The 19,517-nt window shown below is 41.8% G+C and overlaps 1 protein-coding gene across 2 annotated transcripts in view; it reads left to right on the top strand.

Moving 5' to 3' along the window:
* The window catches only part of ATP8B4 (ATPase phospholipid transporting 8B4 (putative)), a 299,006-nt gene that overhangs the window by 8,560 nt on the left and 270,929 nt on the right, over positions 1-19,517 (top strand). The window contains exon 1 of one of the 2 annotated variants that reach the window (XM_070469295.1): positions 10,188-10,209. The exons of the other annotated variant lie outside the window; for it this stretch is intronic. The gene's annotated coding sequence lies outside the window, so the exon portion shown is untranslated. Of the gene's footprint in view, positions 1-10,187; positions 10,210-19,517 lie in introns of those variants that run through there. 2 annotated transcript variants of the gene reach the window in all.

Below are 19,517 nucleotides of genomic sequence, written 5' to 3' on the forward strand. Positions count from 1 at the left end.
TTTATGATTATTACTTTGAACTCTGTTGGGCAGATTGGCTATCTCTACTTAGTTCTTGTGGGTTTAAAAAAAAATTATTTATTTAATTGGAGGCTAATTACTTTACAGTATTGTAGTGGTTTTTGCCATACATTGACATGAATCAGCCATGGGTGTACATGTGTCCCCCATCCTGAACTCCCCTCCCACCTCCCTCGCCATCCCATCCCTCTGGGTCATCCCAGTGCACCAGCCCTGAGCACCCTGTCTCATGCATCCAACCTGGGCTGGTGATCTGTTTCACATATGATGATATACATGTTTCAGTGCTCTTCTCTCAGATCATCCCACTCTTGTGGGATTTTGTCTTGTTACTTTGTTTGGAACATGATCCACTGTCACGTCATTATGCCTGATTTGCTGGGTTTTATTTTTCCCTGTAATGTGGTAGATTGTTTACATTTCTTAACCTTTTGTACGGTATGTCATACATGCCCCAGCAGTATAATCCTCTCTGATCACCAGAGCCCTGTGTTGTAGAGGTGTCATTCATCTGGCATGTGTTGGTCCTGTGTAGTAAGCTGACTACCATGGGTGGTCAGGTGGGCACAGCTGACCCCTGGCCTCGCTGGTTGCCAGGAGTGAAGTCTGCTGGCAACTGGTTGATGAGGCTGGATCATGAGGCAGCTGGCTGTGGTTTAGAGGGTCCTGTAACAGGTTCCTGCCCTACTGTTGGCTGAGGCTGGTCCTGTGGCTAGAGCTTGTTCACCTGTGGGTGAGGTCAGGGCCCAGGACGTCCTGGGGTTGTTGCCTGCTCACTGGTGGGCAGAGCTGGGTCCTAGGGTCTATGCACTGGTATATGGAGTCAGGTCCTGGGCCTTTTCATGGACAGCACCATGTCCCATGGTGGCTGTGGGCTCAGAAGTTTTTAAGACAACTTCTGTTTGCTGGTTGTTGGGGCTATGTTCCCACTCAGCTGGTTGCTTAGCCTGAGGCATTGCCCTACTGGTGCCCACACTCTGGTGGGCAGGAGCTGGGTTGTGTCCTGAAGCTAATAAGCTCAAGGGTGCTTGTCAGCACCAGTGTTTGCATGGTAGAACAACACCACCGCCCCCCAACCCAAAATGGCTGTCACCACTGTCTTTGTACCCAAGGTGAAGAGGTGGCTTCCCACCTCTCTGGGAGACCCTCCAAGATCAGTAGGTGGGCCTGACCCAGGTTTCTTTCAAATTATTTCTTCTACCCTGGGTCCCAGAGCATGTGAGATTTCGTAAGCATCCTTTAAGAGTAGAGCTCCCTGGCACTCTCAAAAGTAAGCCCTGCTGGCCTTCAGAGCCAAATGTTGTGGGGGTTTGTCTTCTGAGTGTAAGACCCCCTAGGGTGGGGAGTCTGACGTGGAGCCCAGACCCCTCACTTTGGGGAGAAACTCTGCAATTGTAATTATCCTCCTGTTTGTGAGTCATACACCAGGGGTGTATATAGATCTGACTAAACCATGACTTTGCTGGTCCTATTCTCTCATTGTGGTTCCTTCTTTATATCTTTTGTTATAGAAGCTTTTTTTCTGCTAGATTCTGGTCCTTCCCATCAGTAGTTGCTCTGTAAATGTTATAAATTCTGTGTGCCCTTGAGAGATGGTGAGCTTTCGGTCTTCCTACTCTGCCGTCTTGGCCATTCCCTTGCCTTAGGAACTTTAAGTAGTACAGATACCGCTCCCCATCCCCCCCACCCCCAGTCTGACCTCAGAACTACAGAATGAGAGAATCTCCAGAAGTACAGCTGAAGTACAGTTTTGAAATGTTCTGCCATTGATTCTCTTGTAATTTATGCAGGTGGATATTTAGATACCATTGCCCTAAACATATTAAAACTTATTTGTAAGTAATTTCCCCTAGAGATGAAAGGTATGTTGTTTCACTCCATGTATATTTTAAGTTCAGGAATTAGAATAAATGAAGTCATATTATGACATTAACACATGATAGATATTGATCTACGTTGACAAATAACATTGACTGAATAATGACATTTTAGCACTCTAAAACCTTCCCACATGCTTTCTTCTTTTTTATATTCTCATAACTACTCTGCAAGGTAATCAACCAAGGGATATTTAATGAGTTTCTGGTGTTGTTCAGGAACAGTGCTGGGTATACAGGGAAATGATCATTGGTCCCACATTACGCATTAGGATATGGATTGTGAGTGATTAAGTTTCCAGGGTCAGTTTATGGAAGACTCAGGACCTGCGGTTGATGGCTCAGTACATCCTAGGCTCTGCTGCCTGGAAATGTGCCAGATCACCTACTGCTGCTGTGATTACTCTGGGGAGTCTCCTAGATACCAGTGAATTCATCTTTCTTACCCTTTTGTTCTCTTTCTGTTGTATTCAAGCTTCCAATTATATATGAAAAAAATGTTCTTTTTTCTTTTCCAGCCAACTACCAGATCATCTCATTTTTCTTCTATTCTTTTAGAACAGATGATCTGTAACAACAAACTCTGGCATCAGCTTTCTCCCTTAGTCTTCATAGTCTCTTTCCTCTCCTCGTCACTCCATCCAGATAACTTTAATTCAGCTCACACAAATACCGTTCACAGTTAATCAGAACAGACCCTTTTGAAATCTTACTTTTCTTCTTACTCTTCTTTCTGAAAGAACCTTCCTCTCTGTCTTCCAAGTCCTCTGTCTGCATGTGCTGTCAGTCTTTCTTCAGCCTCTCCTTTTCCTTCCTATTCTTGCCGTTGTTTCTCTAGTCATTCCTCACATGAGGACCTAGATGGGTCCCCTGCTTCTATTTTCCTCATTCAGTCCCACGTCACACACAGCTTCCAATAAATAATTCTCTTCAGCTAGTCATTGTCCAACCCAGAAGGCGACATGAGCTCTCTAGAGCCTGTGCTATTAGATGAAGTCTTACCCCTTAAGATGTTCAGTACCCTCAAGTAATTGTTGATTTATTCAACAATCTCATGCCTTGAAAACAACCCAAGCAAATTTCCCACTCCTGCCCCCTTCCAAAGCATTAGATGTAAGAGATATGTGTTCAGTCTCTGGTTGGGAAGATCCCCTGGAGGAGAGCATGGCAACCCACTCCAGTATTCTTGCCTGGAGAATCCCATGGACTGAGAAGCCTGGCAAGGCTATAGTCCATAGGGTTGCAAAGAGTCGGACATGACTGAGTGACTGAGCACACACATACCATGTGCTCATCCCAGACGTGACACCCACCTTGCACAGAAGCTCTTTCTTATTGCTTACCAGGACATGTCACCCAGCATCAAACTCTTCTAAAAGCAGTGTAGAGTTCAGATAAAGCATAGCTTTTGTCCTTTTTTCCTTTTTTAAAAAATTTATTTTTAATTCAACAATTGCTTTACAGTGTTGTGCTGGTTTCTGCCGTCCAACAACATACATCAACCATAAGTCTACATATATCCTCTCCCTTGAACCCCCCCACCCCACCCCTCTAGTAGTCACAGAGCCCCTGGTAGAGCTCCCTGTGTTTACAGCACCTTCCCACTAGCTGTCTGTGTTACATATGGCAGTGTATATATGTCAGTGCTACTCTCTCAGCTCATCGCACCCTCTTCCTCCTCCACTGTGTCCACAAGTCTGTTCTCTATGTCTGCATTTCTATTCCTGCCCTGTAAACAGGTCCATCAGTACCATTTATCTAGATTCCATCAGTCAGTCAGTCAGTTCAGTCACTCAGTTGTGTCCGCCTCTTTGCGACCCCATGGACCGCAGCATGCCAGGCCTCCCTGTCCATCACCAACTCCTGGAGTCCACCCAAACCCATGTCCATTGAGTCGGTGATGCCATCCAACCATCTCATCCTCTGTCATCCCCTTCTCCTCCTGCCTTCAATCTTTTCCAGCACCAGGGTCTTTTCCAATGAGTCAGTTCTTTGCATCAGGTGGCCAAAGTATTGGAGTTTCAGCTTCAACATCAGTCCTTCCAATGAACGCTCAGGATTGATGTCCTTTAGGATGGACTGGTTGGATCTCCTTGCAGTCCAAGGGACTCTCAAGAGTCTTCTCCAACACCACAGTTCAAAAGCATCAATTCTTTGGTGCTCAGCTTTCTTTATAGTCCAACTCTCACATCCATACATGAGTACTGGGAAAACCATAGCTTTGACTAGATGGACCTTTGTTGGCAAAGTAATGTCTCTGCTTTTTAATAAGCCATCTGGTTTGGTCATAACTTTTCTTCCAAGGAGCATTAATAGATTCCATGTATGAGCATTAATATACAGTATTTGTTTTTCTCTCTCTGACTTCACTCTAGGTTCATCCACCTCAGTTCAACTGACTCAAATTCATTTGCTTTTATGGCTGAGTAATATTCTGTTGTATATATGTACCACAAGCTTCTTTATCCACTCACCTGTCAGTGGACATATAGGTTGTTTTCATGTCCTGGCTATTGTAAATAGTGCTGCAGTGAACATTGGGGAATATGTATCATTTTCAATTATGGTTGTGCTCAGTAGTGGGGTTGGGTAGGTCATGTGGTAGTTTTATTCTTAGATTTTTTAAAAGGACTCTCCATACCATTCTTTATAGAGGCTGTATCAATAGGCTTTTTCCTTTTTCATTACATTCCCACTAGTAGTACAAAAGGTTTTTCTTTTCTCCACAACCTCTCCAGCATTTATTGTTTGTAGATTTTTTGATGATGGCCATTCTGACTGATGTGAGGTGATACTTCATTGCTGGCCTCTTTTTCTGCCAGGACCAAGAGAGGATCTTTGTCCACTGTCCATATACCATGAGTATATGATAAGGTTACTAGAGGTAGAACCCAGACAATTTTATCACGCTTCACTCCCCCCCCCCAAAAAAAATTAAGACCTCCAGAAGTTCTCAGTCTCATGCTAATGCACACCCTACCTCCAGTAATTTTCCCACTTACCACTTGACTTCTTGTCACCGTATGACTCCAGGGTCTTCTGCTACAGTTCATGGTATGCAGCAACTTCTGCTCCAGTGGAACAAGGGGATTCGGGCATGATGACAAGAGATTAGAAAGCTTTCCTGGGTCCTGACCATGGAGACATCGGTAACATGGTGGAGTAAAAGTTTGCCTTTCTCTGCCCCTTTCAATCTACAACTGCATAGCAACCACAAGTCAACAAAGGTGCCTCTGTCAACACAATAGGATGCTGGATAACGCCACACATCTGTACATATAAAGGTCGGTGATGGGAACAGATAGAAGTGGAACCGAGGGAACTGCGAAGTCAGTGCCTTCAGTCCCTGCCCTCTGACCATGCAGCTGACTCCCAGCTCCAGAGAACCTAGCAGCAACAGGTGAGGTGACTGCGTGACTCTGACCTCCTAATTATAGCAGCGCCAGAGCCACAAGTGACTTGGCAACAATGGCAATGGGGCCGAGGATGCCATCCCTCCAGCCACTGGGCTGCCCACAGTCCAGCCTCCACCTCCTTCTGCAGTGGTGGAGCCCATGAGCCTTGTAGCACCTAAGAGGTGGAGGTGCCTGTGCAACCTTGGCACCCATTCCACCAGTGTCCTCCTTCCCCCATGGCAGTAAACGCTGCAATTCAAAGGATGCCGGGTATGAGGGGAGAGCCCACCATGTCAGTGACTACAGTGGTTATGGCAGAAGCAAGGCAGCAGTAACCCCGGAGGCTTAAGAAGCAATAATTGAAGGCACAGAGGCACACCTCTTTCAAAGAGGTGGAGGCTGGAAAGTGCCCACTCTTGAAAGAGTGGAGTAAAGGATTGCCTTTCTCTGCCCCTTTCAACCTACAACCATATAGCAACTACAAATCAACAAAGGTGCCTCTGTCAACACAATAGGTTGCTAGATAACTCCACACATCTGTACGTTTATATATAAACGTTGAATGCTACCAGGGGCAGCTGGTTTAACAGAAACCAAAACTTGTATTATAGCACCACCTACTGGAAACTTTGGCCATCTGATGCAAAGAGCTGACTCATTTGAAAAGACCCTGATGCTGGGAAAGATTGAGGGCGGGAGAAGGGGATGACAGAGGATGAGATGGTTGGATGGCATCACCGACTCAATGGACATGAGTTTGAATAAACTCCGGGAGTTGGTGATGGACAGGGAGGCCTGGTGTGCTGCGGTTCATGGGGTCGCAAAGAGTCAGACACGGCTGAGTGACTGGACTGAGACTGAGACTGGAAAACAGAAGAAAGTACTCTTAATTTCTTAAAAAAAAGTAGGGTGAGTGTTAGTCACCCTGTCTTCTGACTCTTCTTGAGGCCCCTGGACCTGTCAGGCTCCTCTGTCCATGAGATTTCCCAGGCAAGAACACTGGAGTGGGTAGCCATTCCCTTCTCCAGAAGATTTTCCCAACCCAGGGATTGAATCCAGGTCATTAATATATGATATTTGTTTTTCTCTTTCTGACTTCACTCTAGGTTCATCCATTTCAGCCTTGCTCTCAAGGCTGTATATTGTCACCCTGCTTACTTAACTTTTATGCAGAGTACATCATGAGAAATGCTGGGCTGGGTGAAGCACAAGCTGGAATCAAGATTGCCAGGAGAAATAACAATATCACATATGCACATGACACCACCCTATGGCAGAAAGTGAAGAAGAACTAAAGAGTCTCTTGATGAAAGTGAAAGAGGAAAGTGAAAAAGTTGACTTAAAGCTCAACATTCAGAAAACTAAGATCATGGCATCCAGTCCCATCATTTCATGGCAAATAGATGGGGGAACAGTGACAGACTATTTTTTCTGGGCTCCAGAATCACTGCAGATGGTGACTGCAGCCATGAAATTAAAAGACGCTTGCTCTCTTAATTATGACCAAGTTATGACCAACCTCAGTTCAGTTCAGTCGTCTCAGTTGTGTCCGACTCTTTGTGACCCCATGAACCGCAGCATGCCAGGCCTCATTGTCCATCACCAACTCCCGGAGACCACCCAAACCCATGTCCATCTAGTCGGTGATGCCATCCAACCATCTCATGCTTTGTCATCCCCTTCTTCTTCTGCCTTCAATCTTTCCCAGCATCAGGGTCTTTTCCAGTGAGTCAGCTCTTTGCATCCGGTGGCCAAAGTATTGGAGTTTCAGCTTTAGCATTAGTTCTTCCAATGAATATTCAGGACTGATCTCCTTTAGGATGGACTGGTTGGATCTCCTTGCTGTCCAAGAGATTCTCAAGAGTCTTCTCCAACACCGCAGTTCAAAAGCATCAATTCTTTGGCACTCAGCTTTCTTTATAGTCCAACTCTCGCATCCATACATGACCACTGGAAAAACAATAGCCTTGACTAGATGGACCTTTGTTGGCAAAGTAATGTCTCTGCTTTTTAATATGCTGTCTAGATTGGTCATAACTTTCCTTCCAAGGAGTAAGTGTATTTTAATTTCATGCCTGCAGTCGACATCTGCAGTGATTTTGGAGCCCAGAAAAATAGTCAGCCACTGTTTCCACTGTTTCCCCATCTATTTGCCATGAAGTGATGGCACTGGATGCCATGATCTTAGTTTTCTGAAAGTTGAGTTTTAAGCCAACTTTTCATTCTCCTCTTTCACTTACATCAAGAGGCTCTTTAGTTCTTCTTCACTTCCACACTTCTTCACCACCCATAAGGGTGGTGTCATCTGCATATGACCAACATAGACAGCATGTTAAAAAGCAGAGACATTACTTTGCCAACAAAGGTCCATCTAGTCAAGGCTATGGTTTTTCCAGTAGTCATGTGTGGATGTGAGAGTTGGACTATAAAGAAAACTTAGTGCAGAAGAACTGATGCTTTTGAACTGTGGTGTTGGAGAAGACTCTTGAGAGTCCCTTGGACTGCAAGGAGATCCAACCAGTCCATCCTAAAGGAGATCAGTCCTGAATATTCATTGGAAGACTAATGCTAAAGCTGAAACTCCAATACTTTGGCCACCGGATGCGAAGAGCTGACTCACTGGAAAAGACCCTGATGCTGGGAAAGATTGGAGGCGGGAGGAGAAGGGGACGACAGAGGATGAGATGGTTGGATGGCATCACCGACTCAATGGACATGAGTTTGAGTAAACTCCGGGAGTTGGTGATGGACAGGGAGGCCTGGCGTGCTGCAGTCCATGGGGTCACAAAGAGTTGGACATGACTGAGCGACAGAGCTGAACTCCTGCATTGCAGGCAGATCCTTTAATGTCTGAGCCAACAGGGAAGCCCCAGCGAGGAGCAAAGTCATCAGGCACCACGAAGAACACAGTAACGCTGCAACACAAAAAGAAAGTGACAGTCCTTTAGAAAGCAAACTTAAAGTCATGGAATATTGTGATCTGAGTGATAGAGAGTTCAATGTAGCTGTCATGGGGATACTCAGTGGGCTACAAGAAAACTCAGAAAGGCAGTTTTGTGAACTCAGGAATAAAATTTATGAACAGAAGGAATACTTTATCAAAGAGATTGAAACTCTTAAAAGGAACCAAGCAAATTTTAGAGTTGAAAAACTCAATAAATGAGATGAAGAATGCACTGGAAAGCAATGGATATAGAGCAGATACATGTAAAAAAGAATTAGCAAACTCAAAGGTAGACATCCAGAAATGATACAAGTAGAAAAGGAAAGAGAAAATATTAGAAAATTAGGAAATCCCATGAGAGCAGACTTTTTTAGGAAAGGCAACATTAGGGGAATGGATATCTGAGATAAGAGGGGACAGTTCTTAGTTCTTTCAGTTCTGAGTTCCCTCAGTTCTGAGGGAAGAGGGAACAGTTTATTTAAGGAAATAATAGCTGATCGAATTTCCTAAACTTGAGGGAGGAACTGCCTATAACAAGTCCTTAAAGCTAAGAGAACACTTAATTATCTCAGTGCAAAAAGACCTTCTCCAAGACACATAATATTAAAATGGTCAAAAGTAAAAGAAAGCATTTTAAAGGCAGCTAGGAATAAAGGACAGTAACTCATTGGGTTATCAGCAGATTTCTGAGCAGAAATCCTCTAGGCCAAGAGAAAGTGGCATTCTCAAAATTCTGAAAGATAGTCTTTCACCCAAAAATACAAAGCAAAGTTGTCATTCAGATGTGAAGGAGAAATGCTTTCGCAGACAAATAAAAGCTGTGGGAGTTCATTAATACTAGACCTGCCTTACAAGAGATGTTGAAAGGAGCTCTTCTATAGTTGATTAACAATGTGTTCATTTCAGGTGTATAGCAAAGTGATTCATTTATACATATGTATCTATGCTTTTCCAAATTCTTTTCCCATTTAGGTTATTACACAGTATTGAGCAGTTTTCCCTGTGCTATACAGTAGATTCTGTTTGGTCATCTATTTTAAATTTAGCAATGTGTACATGTCAAACCCAAACTACCATTCTGTCCTTCCTCCCCCATTCTTCCCTTCTGTAAGTCTGTTTCTGCTTTGTAAATAAGTTCGTTTGTATCATTTTAAAAAAAATTTCACATATATGCAATATCATACTTGTCTTTATCTGTCTGACTTACTTCACTTAGTGTGATAATCTCCAGTTCCATCCGTGTTGTTTCAAATGGCATTGTTTCATTCTTAATGGCTGAGTACTATTTCAGTGCCTATATGTACCACACTGTCTTTATCCTTTCATCTGTTGATGGACATTTAACATTTAGGTTGCTTCCATGTCTTGCCTATTGCAAACAGTGCTGCAGTGAACATAGGGGTGCATGTACCCTTCAGTTTTACTTCTCTTATTCCAATTTGGATTCCTTTTATTTCTTTTTCTTGTTTGATTGCAGTTTTTAGGGCTATCACTAGTATGAATAAAAGTGACAGAGTGGACATCCTTGTCTAGTTCCTGGTTGTAGCAGAAGTGCTTTCTTTTTTCACTGTGGAGCGTGCTGGTAGCTGTGGACTGATGGCTTTTGTAAGTTTGAGATAAATTCCCTCTACACCCACTTCGTTGAGAGTTTTTATCGAAAGTGGATTTTTAATTTTGTGCATCTATTAAGTATTATTTTTATTCCTTAATTTGTTGATACAGCATACCATGTTGATTGATTTGTGGATATTGAATCATCATTGTATTACTGGAGGGGTGGGTGTATAATTACTGAAGGGGCACTTGATCATGGTATATAATTCTTTTAAGGCATTATTAAACTTGTTTTTGGTAAAGTTTTGTTGAGGTTTTTTTTTGCATCTGTTCTTCGGGGATACTGACTTTTAAATGTCCTTTTTTTTTTTTTGGCAGTGTCTTTGTTTTGGGTATCAGGATGATGCTGGCCTCATAAGTAAGTTTTGGAGTGTTTCTCCTTTAGTTTTTTAAAATAGTTGAGAAGAATATGTGTTAACTCATTTTTAATATTCGGTAGAATTTACCCATGGAGCTGTCTGGATCTGTACTTTTTGTTGTTGTTGTTTTTGGGAGAATTTTAAAAATTATTGATTCAATTTCATTATTGGTATTTGCTCTTTTCCTGTTTTCTATGTCTTCTTGATTCAGTCTTGAGAGATTGTATATTTATAGAAACTTGTCCATTTCTTCTATCTTGTCCATTCTATCAGAGTATAGTTGTTCATAGCAATTTCCAACTATCCTTTGTATTTCTGTGGTATCAGTAACTTTTCCTTTTTCATTCTGATTTTATTGATTGGGCCCTCTTTTTTTTTTTTTTTTTTGGTGAGTCTGGCTAATGGTTTATCCATTTTGTTTATCTTTTAAAAGAACCACCTGTTTCATTCATCTTTTCTACTATTTCATTTACTTTTGCTGTGATCTTTGTTTTTTTCCTCCTGTTAATATTGGGTTTTGTTCTTGTTTTTGTTGTAAGATTGTTTATTTGAGATTTTTCTTGTTTCCTGAAGTAGGATTTTATCACTATAAATTTCCATCTTAGATATGGTTTGAGTGTGTCCCATTGATTTGGAGTCATTGTGTTTCCATTTTCAATTTTTTTCAGGTGTATTATAGTTTTCCCTTTGAGTTCTTTAGTGATGTATTGGTTTTTAGTAGCATATTGTTTATCTTTATTGTGTTTATGCTTTTGCATGTTTTTCTTACAGTTGTATTAAAGTTTCATACCTGTTTAGTCAGATAAGATGCTTGCTATGATTTCAGGCTTAACATTATTGAGACTTGTTAGGTAGTTAGCAGGTGATCTGTGCTGGGAAGTGTTCCATGGGCACTTGATAAGAATGTATATTCTGCTGCTTTTGGATGGAATGTTCCATATATATTAAGTCCATCTGGTCTAATGTTTCATTTAAGGCCATTCTTTCTTTATAAATTTTCTGTCTGGGTGATCTCTCCATTGATATAAGTGGGGTGTTAAATTGCCCTAATATGATTGTGATACTGTCGATCTCTCCCTTTATGTTTGTTAATATTTGCATTATGTATTTAGATGGTTCTGTGTTGGTTGCATATATATTTACAGTTGTTTACCTTCTTGTTAGATTGATCTCTTGATCACTTTGTAATTTCTTCTTTGCCTCTCTGAGGCTTTGTTTTAATGTCTATTTTTGTCAGTACAAATATTGCTACACTAGTTTTCTTTTTGTTTCCATTTGCATGGGAGACATTTTTCTATCCTCTCACTTTCAGTCTGTGTGTTTCTCTAGATTTGTAGTAAGTCTCTGGTGGGCAGCATATATATGGGTCATTTTCTTTATTCATTCAGCCATTGCTTATCTTTGGATTGGAGCATTTGGTTCATTTATGTTTAAGGTAATTATTGATAGGTATGTACTTACTGCCATCTTGTTAATTGTTTTTATAGTTCTTTTTTGCTCTTTTTTCCTCTTTTTTATTATTTGATGACTGTCCTTAGTGTTATGTTTTTTGTATGTGTATCTCTTATAGGTTTTTGGTTTGTGGTTATCATGAGGTATGTGTGTGATTACCATGAGGGGTATGTGTGTATTTATGTGTGTATATATAAAATATATATATTTTTTCTTTGATAATCTCTTAAGTTCAAACATATTCTAATACTGCATTTTTACTCACTCTTGCCCATGTTTAATATTTTTTACATCATATTTTACTTCTTTTTGTTTTGTGTATCCCTTAACTATTTATTGTTGATATAGATGGTTGTGCTACTTTTGTCTTTTAACCTTTCTACTCACTTTATAAGTGGTTAACCTGTTATTCTTACTCTATATTTGCCTTTACCAATAAGATTTTGTCCTTTAGTAATTTTTGAATTTCTAGTTGTGGTTTTTCCTTTCCGTTTAGAGAAGTCAGTTTAATATTTCTTGTAAAGTTGGTTTAGTGGTCGGAACTCAACTTTTACTTGTCTGTTAAACCCTTTCTCTCTCCTGCAAATTTGAATGCTAGCCTTGTGTGGGCGAGTATTCTTACCTGTAGGTTTTTTACTTTTATCACTTTAAATACATCCTGGTCCTCCTGTCGGCCTGTAAAACTTTCACCGATTAAACCTGTTGGAGTCGCTTGTATGTAAACAATTGTTTTTCCCTTTGCTGATTTAAGATTCTCATTCTATCTTTTAATTTTTGGCATTTTAATTACAGTGTGTTTTGGTGTGGTTCTCGTTGGGTTGATCTTGTTTGGGACTCTGTGTTTCCTGGACCCAGATGTCTATTTCCTTTTCCAGATGAGGGAATTTTCAGCTATTATTTCTACTAAATTCTCTGCCCTTTTCTCTCTCTTCTCTTTTTGGGACCCTTATCTTTCAAATTTTTGTATGCTTCATGTTGTCTCACAGGTTTCTTTTTCCTCGTTTTAAAAAGTTTTTTTTTTTTTTTTTCCCCTGTTCAGCTCATGTGGTTTCTCACTACTCTGCCTTCCAGTTCACTGAATCATTCCTCTGTATCAGCTAATCTACTGTTAATTCATTCTAGTGTAATTTTTAAAAAATTTTACTTACTATATTCTTCAGTCAGTTTGGTTTTTCTTTATATTTTCTAATTCTTTGCTAAACTTCTCACTGTGTTCATCCTTTCTTCTCCTGAGTTCACAGAGCAGCTCTATAATCATTGCCTTGAACTCTTGATAGATTACTTATCTTCGCTTAGTTTTTTGTTCTTTCATCTTCTAATTTTACCTAACTCTCTTTATTTGTATATATTAGGTGAGTTGTCTACATCTCACGATCTTGGAGATATAGCCTTATGTCAGAGACATAAAGGGGTTTTTGAGGCTCAGAATCATACTCCCCTCTTGTCAGCAGAGGTAAGTGCTCTAGTGAAAGTGAAGTGAAATTGTTGGTCTCTCAGTCATGTCTGACTGTGTGACCCCCGCCTGGACTGTAGCCCACCTGGCTCCTCTGTTCATGGAATTATCCAGGCAAGAATATTGGAGTGGGTTGCCATTTTCTACTCCAGGAGATCTTCCCAACGCGTCTCTTGTGTTTTTAGGTCTAGCTTGCCCCCTTCTTGGTTAACCGACAGGTCTTGCCTTGTGCTGAGGCTGCTGGTTACTGGTGGGCAGGGCTAAGTCACTGGGTGCCTGGCTACATGGGCTGGGTGTTCTTTGGTTTTGTGGTGGCCTGCCAGTGGGTGAGGCTGGGTCCTTGAGCAGCTGTCTACTTGATCTTAGGAGTCCTGGGACTGATGATGACCTGCTAGTGGATGGATGAGCTCCTAACACTAACAGTCTAGATTGGGGACTACAGAATGGTGCTTGTCAGCACCAGTGTCCTTGTTGTAGAATGAGCTTCCAAAAATGGCTGCTGCCAGCCCATATGTTCACAGGGAAAGCCCTCATTGTCTCTTGCCTCTCTGAGAGGCTTTCCAAGATCAGGAAGTGGGATGACTCAGTCTCCTTTCAAATTACTGCCTTTGTACTGGGTCTTAAAGTGTATAAGATTTTTGCTTTCACCTTTTATTATTTATATTTTTAGAAAAGATTTATTTATTTGGCTTTGTTTCTTGGTTGCAGGATCTTCTTTCGTTGTGGTGTGCAGACTATTTGTGGCGTGCGGGCTCTGGAGCTTGCATGCTCAGTGGTCGTGGCACATAGGCTCTTTAGTTGTGGCATGCAGGCTTACTTGTTCCATGGCTTGTAGGATCTTAGTTCCCCAACTAGGGATTGAACCTGCATCCCCTGCACTGCACGGTAGACTGTCTGCCTTTGGACCACCAGAGAAATCTCTGCACTTATCTTTTAAAAGCAGAGCTATCTCATACACAATTCCTGCTAGCTTTCAAAGCCAGTTCTTGGGGCTCATCTTCCCAGTGTAGGACTCCCACCCTCCCCTGCCCCATCCAGCTTGAGAACCTGATATGAATCTCAGAGCCTTCACTCTTTGGGAAGAACATCTCTCTATCTTCCTGTTTGTGGTTGCCCACCTGAGGGTATGAGCCTTGACTATACCATGTCTCCACCCCTCCTACCCATTTTTTTGTATTTTCTTATCTAAATTATTTTCTGCTAGTCTTCAAGTCATTCTTATATAGTTGCTCTGTAAATAGTTGTAGTTTTGATGTGTCCCTGGGAGGAGGTAAGCGTAGGGTGTTCATATGTACCATCTTGGCTATAACCCTCCCATCTTGGTTACTTCCTCCTCTATTAATATTTGCACTATTTTAACTGCATATTATTTTGCTTCACTTGTGAATTTTTAAAATATTTTATGTATGTATCTGTGAATAAACTGTGTTCCCAAGTAGACTGTGTTTAAATGCTCTTATTGAGTCTTTTGATGGAGTTTCAGACAGTTTAGTACATTGTAGTGGGTGATTCAACATAACTTTCTTTACACTGGCAACTTGCATCACAGTATTTTTCTCCGTACTATCTCAGGTCTTGAATTTGGGGACACTCTGAGGGTCTCTTTGCTCAGACTCTCTCTTGAGGTCTCCACACTGAGAATTGGAGCTCTCTTGGTATTAAAAGAGGCAAGATAAGGAAGAACCAGCGTTGTTATTGTTCAGTCACTAAGTCATGTCTGACTGTTTGCGACCCCAAGGACTGTGGCATGCCAGGCTTCCCTGCCCTTCGCTATCTCCCAAAGTTTGCTTAAACTTATGTCCTTTGAGTCAGTGATAGCATCCCAGCATCTTATCCTCTACTGTCCCCTTCTCCTCTTGCCTTCAATCTTTCCCAGAATCGGTGACACTTTTCCAGTGAGACTGGTAGATAAATACAGCCTGTGAGGAGATGAGGCCTGCACCAGGGGAAAGATGCAGCTGTTGGAAGTGAGCAGAGTGGAGCTTGCAGAGAGGTGGAAGCCAGCATGATTTGGATGCCTAAGGATGCTCAGAGATTGGACTTCAGTCCCCGGAGGTGGAGGATTGCCTGATAGGAGCAAAGTAGATCCCCAGTCTTCAAGAGGTGTATTCCAGGCAGAGGCTGGGTGTGGGAAAGAAAGTTACCCAACTTCTGTGGTACTTGGAGGTTAAGGGGTTGGACTGAATGTCACAACAGTCTAATTAGATGGTAGGTTCTATTGGCAACAAGCCCCCCATGGTTAGATGTTCTCCAAAAGTCACCTCATTAACGTAACAAAAGACAAGCCACCTCAATTACTCTTATCACTTAGGAAATTGCAAGGGTTTTAGGAGCTCTTTGCCCATAACAGGGATGAAGACCACATATATACTTCAATTAAAAAAAATTATTTGACTGCATCAGGTTTTAGTTGCAGCTTGCAAACTATTAGTTGGGGCATGTAGGATCTAGTTCCCTGACCAGGAATTGAACCCAGGCCCCCTGCATTGGGAGCATGGAGTCTTAGCTACTGTACCATCAGGGAAGTCCCTATTCTTCTTATTGTAAGTCACAATATCCCAGGAACAAAATTGATTAAACCAGCAATATGCTAGGCATTGTGCTAGGTACTGGGGATAAAGCTGTGAATGAGACAGACATAGTCTGTGTTCTTAGGGAGCTTAGAGTCTTAAGGAGAAGACATATCATTAAACAGAACATTACAGGTAATTAAATAAACACTAAGAGTATAAGAAGGTAGATTCTTTAGAAATGTATGAGCCTTGAGACTTAGTCTCAGTAAGAGGGAGACGTGCAGGATCAGAAAAGGACTGGATCGGCCCTGTGATCTTGTGGGTAGAGGCTGAGTTGAAGAGCCTGCGGTCAGAGAAGGCTGAGCCCAGACAGTGGAAGCTGGGTTTTAAGGTTCTAGGTACTTCCTCTCAGAACCCCCAGGGGATAATCTTTCTGTACTGTTTGTGTGATCTTCTGTGCAAGAAGCTACCAATTTGTGCTTTTCCCAAGTTTAATTTCTGCCCATCAGGCCGAAAATATCCTACTGTGCATGTGAACTCTAGGATTCAAGATAAAATGTGATTTCTAATAAAAATACTTTCTCTAGAACATAGTGGTTAAATGAAGTTTCTTCCCCTAATATGTGTAGTCTAGGGTAATATGAATTTTCTCAAGTTCAAGCTTGAGGTTTTATAGAAGGGTGGTAGGCAGTGAGAACTATCTAATGTTTGCACTGTTAGTTTCACTCTGATACATCAAAGTCACTCAAAGTAGTATTGACTAATCTATAGAATGGATACATTTATTTATTCACACAGTTTTCTTCATACCAGCAATTGAGTCCTGTTCATGCCTACTTTGACTTTGGAAAGAAAGAAAGGATTTACGAGGCAGGTAGACTTCTCGGATAATGAAGGTGGTGTGCTCTCAGTGGTTGGTATGGGGAAGGAATAAGAGTGGCAAAGGGAGAAAAGGCTATATAGAAAAAGTGACGAAGTGAGTTTTTTTTAATATTTTTTTTTCTAATTTCTGATTTGAAATTGGGATATTTGCAGTCAGTGAATTCAGCTGACTTCTTACATGATAGTTCCTCCTTGGCATTGTATCTTCAATTCTGGTATCTGCCAGCAGTTGGGCAGCAGTGCCTCTCAGGGTGTACCAGTGTGACTAACTGCCTAGTGAACACGTATTTCATTTGGTTATATATGTAGCTGAGCACCAAAAAATTGATGCTTTTGAACTATCGTGTTGGAGAAGACTCTTGAGAGTCCCTTGGACTGCAAGGATATCCAACCAGTCCATCCTAAAGGAGATCAGTCCTGGGTGTTCATTGGAAGGACTGATGCTGAAGCTGAAACTCCAGTACTTTGGCCACCTCATGCGAAGAGTTGACTCTTTGGAAAAAGCCCTAATGTTGGGAGGGATTGGGGGCAGGAGGGAGAAGGGGATGACAGAGGATGGGGTGGTTGAATGGCATCACCAACTCGATGGACATGGGTTTGAGTAAACTCTGGGAGTTGGTGATGGACAGGGAGGCTTGGCATGCTTCGATTCATGGGGTCGCAAAGAGTTGGACACCACTGAGCAACTGAACTGAACTGATACCTATATAGGGCTTCCCTAGTGGCTCAGAGGGTAAAGAATCTGCCTGCAAAGCCAGAGACCCAGGTTTGATCCCTGGGTTGGGAAGATCCCCTGGAGAAGGAAATGGCAACCCACTCCAGTACTCTTGCCTGGAAAATCCCATGGACAGAGAAACCTGGTAGGCTACAGTCCATGGGGTTGCAAAGAGTTGGACATGACTGAGCAACTAACAGTTAGACTTTTCATACCTATATATGAACTAGGGATGCCTTGTGATTTGCTAACCACACACACACACACATACATACATATATATATATATATACATATATATATATGTATACATATTTGCCACATCGCCAATCATTTCTTTGTGAACATTTCCAGAAATGGGAGGATTAAGTCCCAAGGTGAAACACATATATAAGTTGTTTGGAACACTGCCAGGCTGCCCTCCAGAGAGGCTCTACTCACCTCCAGCGTGAGAGTGTTCCAGCATGGTTTATAGATTGTAAAAGGAAGAAAAGTGATAGATGCTGTCAGTGATACTGAGATGAGCATTGCAGTTGGCAGGCTGTGCTCAGTCTTACCAAAGTCTTGATACTTAAATTGTGATCAGTGGGAGATTTGGCAGAAGATGTGCTTAGTTGCTTCAGTCATGTCTGACAAATCTTTAAATCTTGCTACAAGGTGTGATACAGTGGAAAGATCATTAAAGTGGCATTTGACATTTAATGTTAGATTCCTTTCAGTCCCTCTCTATTGCTTGTCTCTAAAATGCTGCCCCTCCTACCTCTAAACCTGTGAAAAGCTTTAAGGAGCATGGGCAACACTTCATGAGAGAAACCTGGTGAGCGTTCTTAACAGGGGAGAGACAGCAGACACTCATGGTGCAGAGTGACAAAAAATGACACTATTTTTGTGCCTCTCTGCCCTGTACTTCCTGGCAATATGTGTTTTTACCCTCAGAGGCAGTGAAAGTGTGATAATCGCTTAGTCGTGTCTGACTCCTTGTGACCCCATGGCCTGTAGCCTGCCAGGCTCTTCTGTCCATGGAATTCTCCAGGCAAGAATTCTAGAGTGGGTTGCCATTCCATTCTCCAGGGGATCTTCCTGACCCAGGGATTGAACCTGGTATCCTGCATTGCAAGCAGATACTTTACCATCTGAGGCACCAGGGAAGCTGATGATTTCAGATCTTATCCCAGGACCGTGTTCACTCTGAGGAGCTTCCAATAACTGGAGCAAAATGCTGCTGGTAGTTGGTCAAGATGTTTAAATGTCACTTGGTAACTGATCACTTTTGAGTCATGATGCATGTGATGCTCAGTCACACAAAGGCCCAGTGGCTCGCCTCAGCCAGCATTGCACAGAGAGTTAGTTGCATAACTTGCTGTCCCTTGGAATGAGTCCTCCTAGAACATTCTGGCATAGGGAATCTAAGTCTTTCTCTAAATGTTGATTTTCTAGAAAAGTTTACTCACTGATTGTTAAGAGCCAGGGATATTGGACAACTGCATTGGATAGCCCATTGACTGGCACATAACAGGTGCTTATTGGGTGAACAAAACATAATGAGAAAATAGGAAAGTATTCATGGAAAAATTGACATTACGTTTTGCTTGATTTCATGTCTATACTATATATGAGAAACCTCTTTCAGTGCTTGATGCAGAGGAGGGCATCAGTATTCCAAGTGTTCTAGTAAAGTATGAACAGAATCTATGGGAATAGAGAATTCAGAGTCCTCTCAAAAATAATTTCTATGGGTCCTTCAAGGTCTAATCCCTGAGGTGAAAAGTATATACTTTTATTTCTTCTGTCTAGTGTTTCAGTTATAATAATAGTACTCATTGAATACTTTCCATGTACTGTGCACATACTACCTTGTTCGGTCTTCACAGCTTGATAAGGCAGGATCCATTACAATCATCCCCACTTTACAGATAAGGCAGCTGAGACACGAAGGGTAACTTAGCCAGTGGTAACTGGCCCCAGAGCAGCAGGGGTGGGCTTTACCCGCCTCTGCTCTTACAAGGCCTGTTTTGTGTTCTCAGAACCATGTCACGGAGATAATTCCCCCAAATGGGACATCTGGTCACTTTTAGAAAGGAGAATGGAGAGGAAATGAATTCATTTCTACTTACCAATTAAACATCATTCATTTAGCAAAGGAAAAAATTAGGATAAAATAACTTGATCATGGAAAAATTAAATGGCCCTTTCAAACCAATATTTAAGTCACATTTGCTCCAGCCTGGCTTTCTCCCTGTATGGGTGGTAGACCAACTAGCCTTTCTATTTTTCTCTTGGACATTTTGGCGT

The sequence above is a fragment of the Odocoileus virginianus genome, chromosome 6, assembly GCF_023699985.2.
Source record: "Odocoileus virginianus isolate 20LAN1187 ecotype Illinois chromosome 6, Ovbor_1.2, whole genome shotgun sequence".
NCBI classification, from domain to species: domain Eukaryota; kingdom Metazoa; phylum Chordata; class Mammalia; order Artiodactyla; family Cervidae; genus Odocoileus; species Odocoileus virginianus.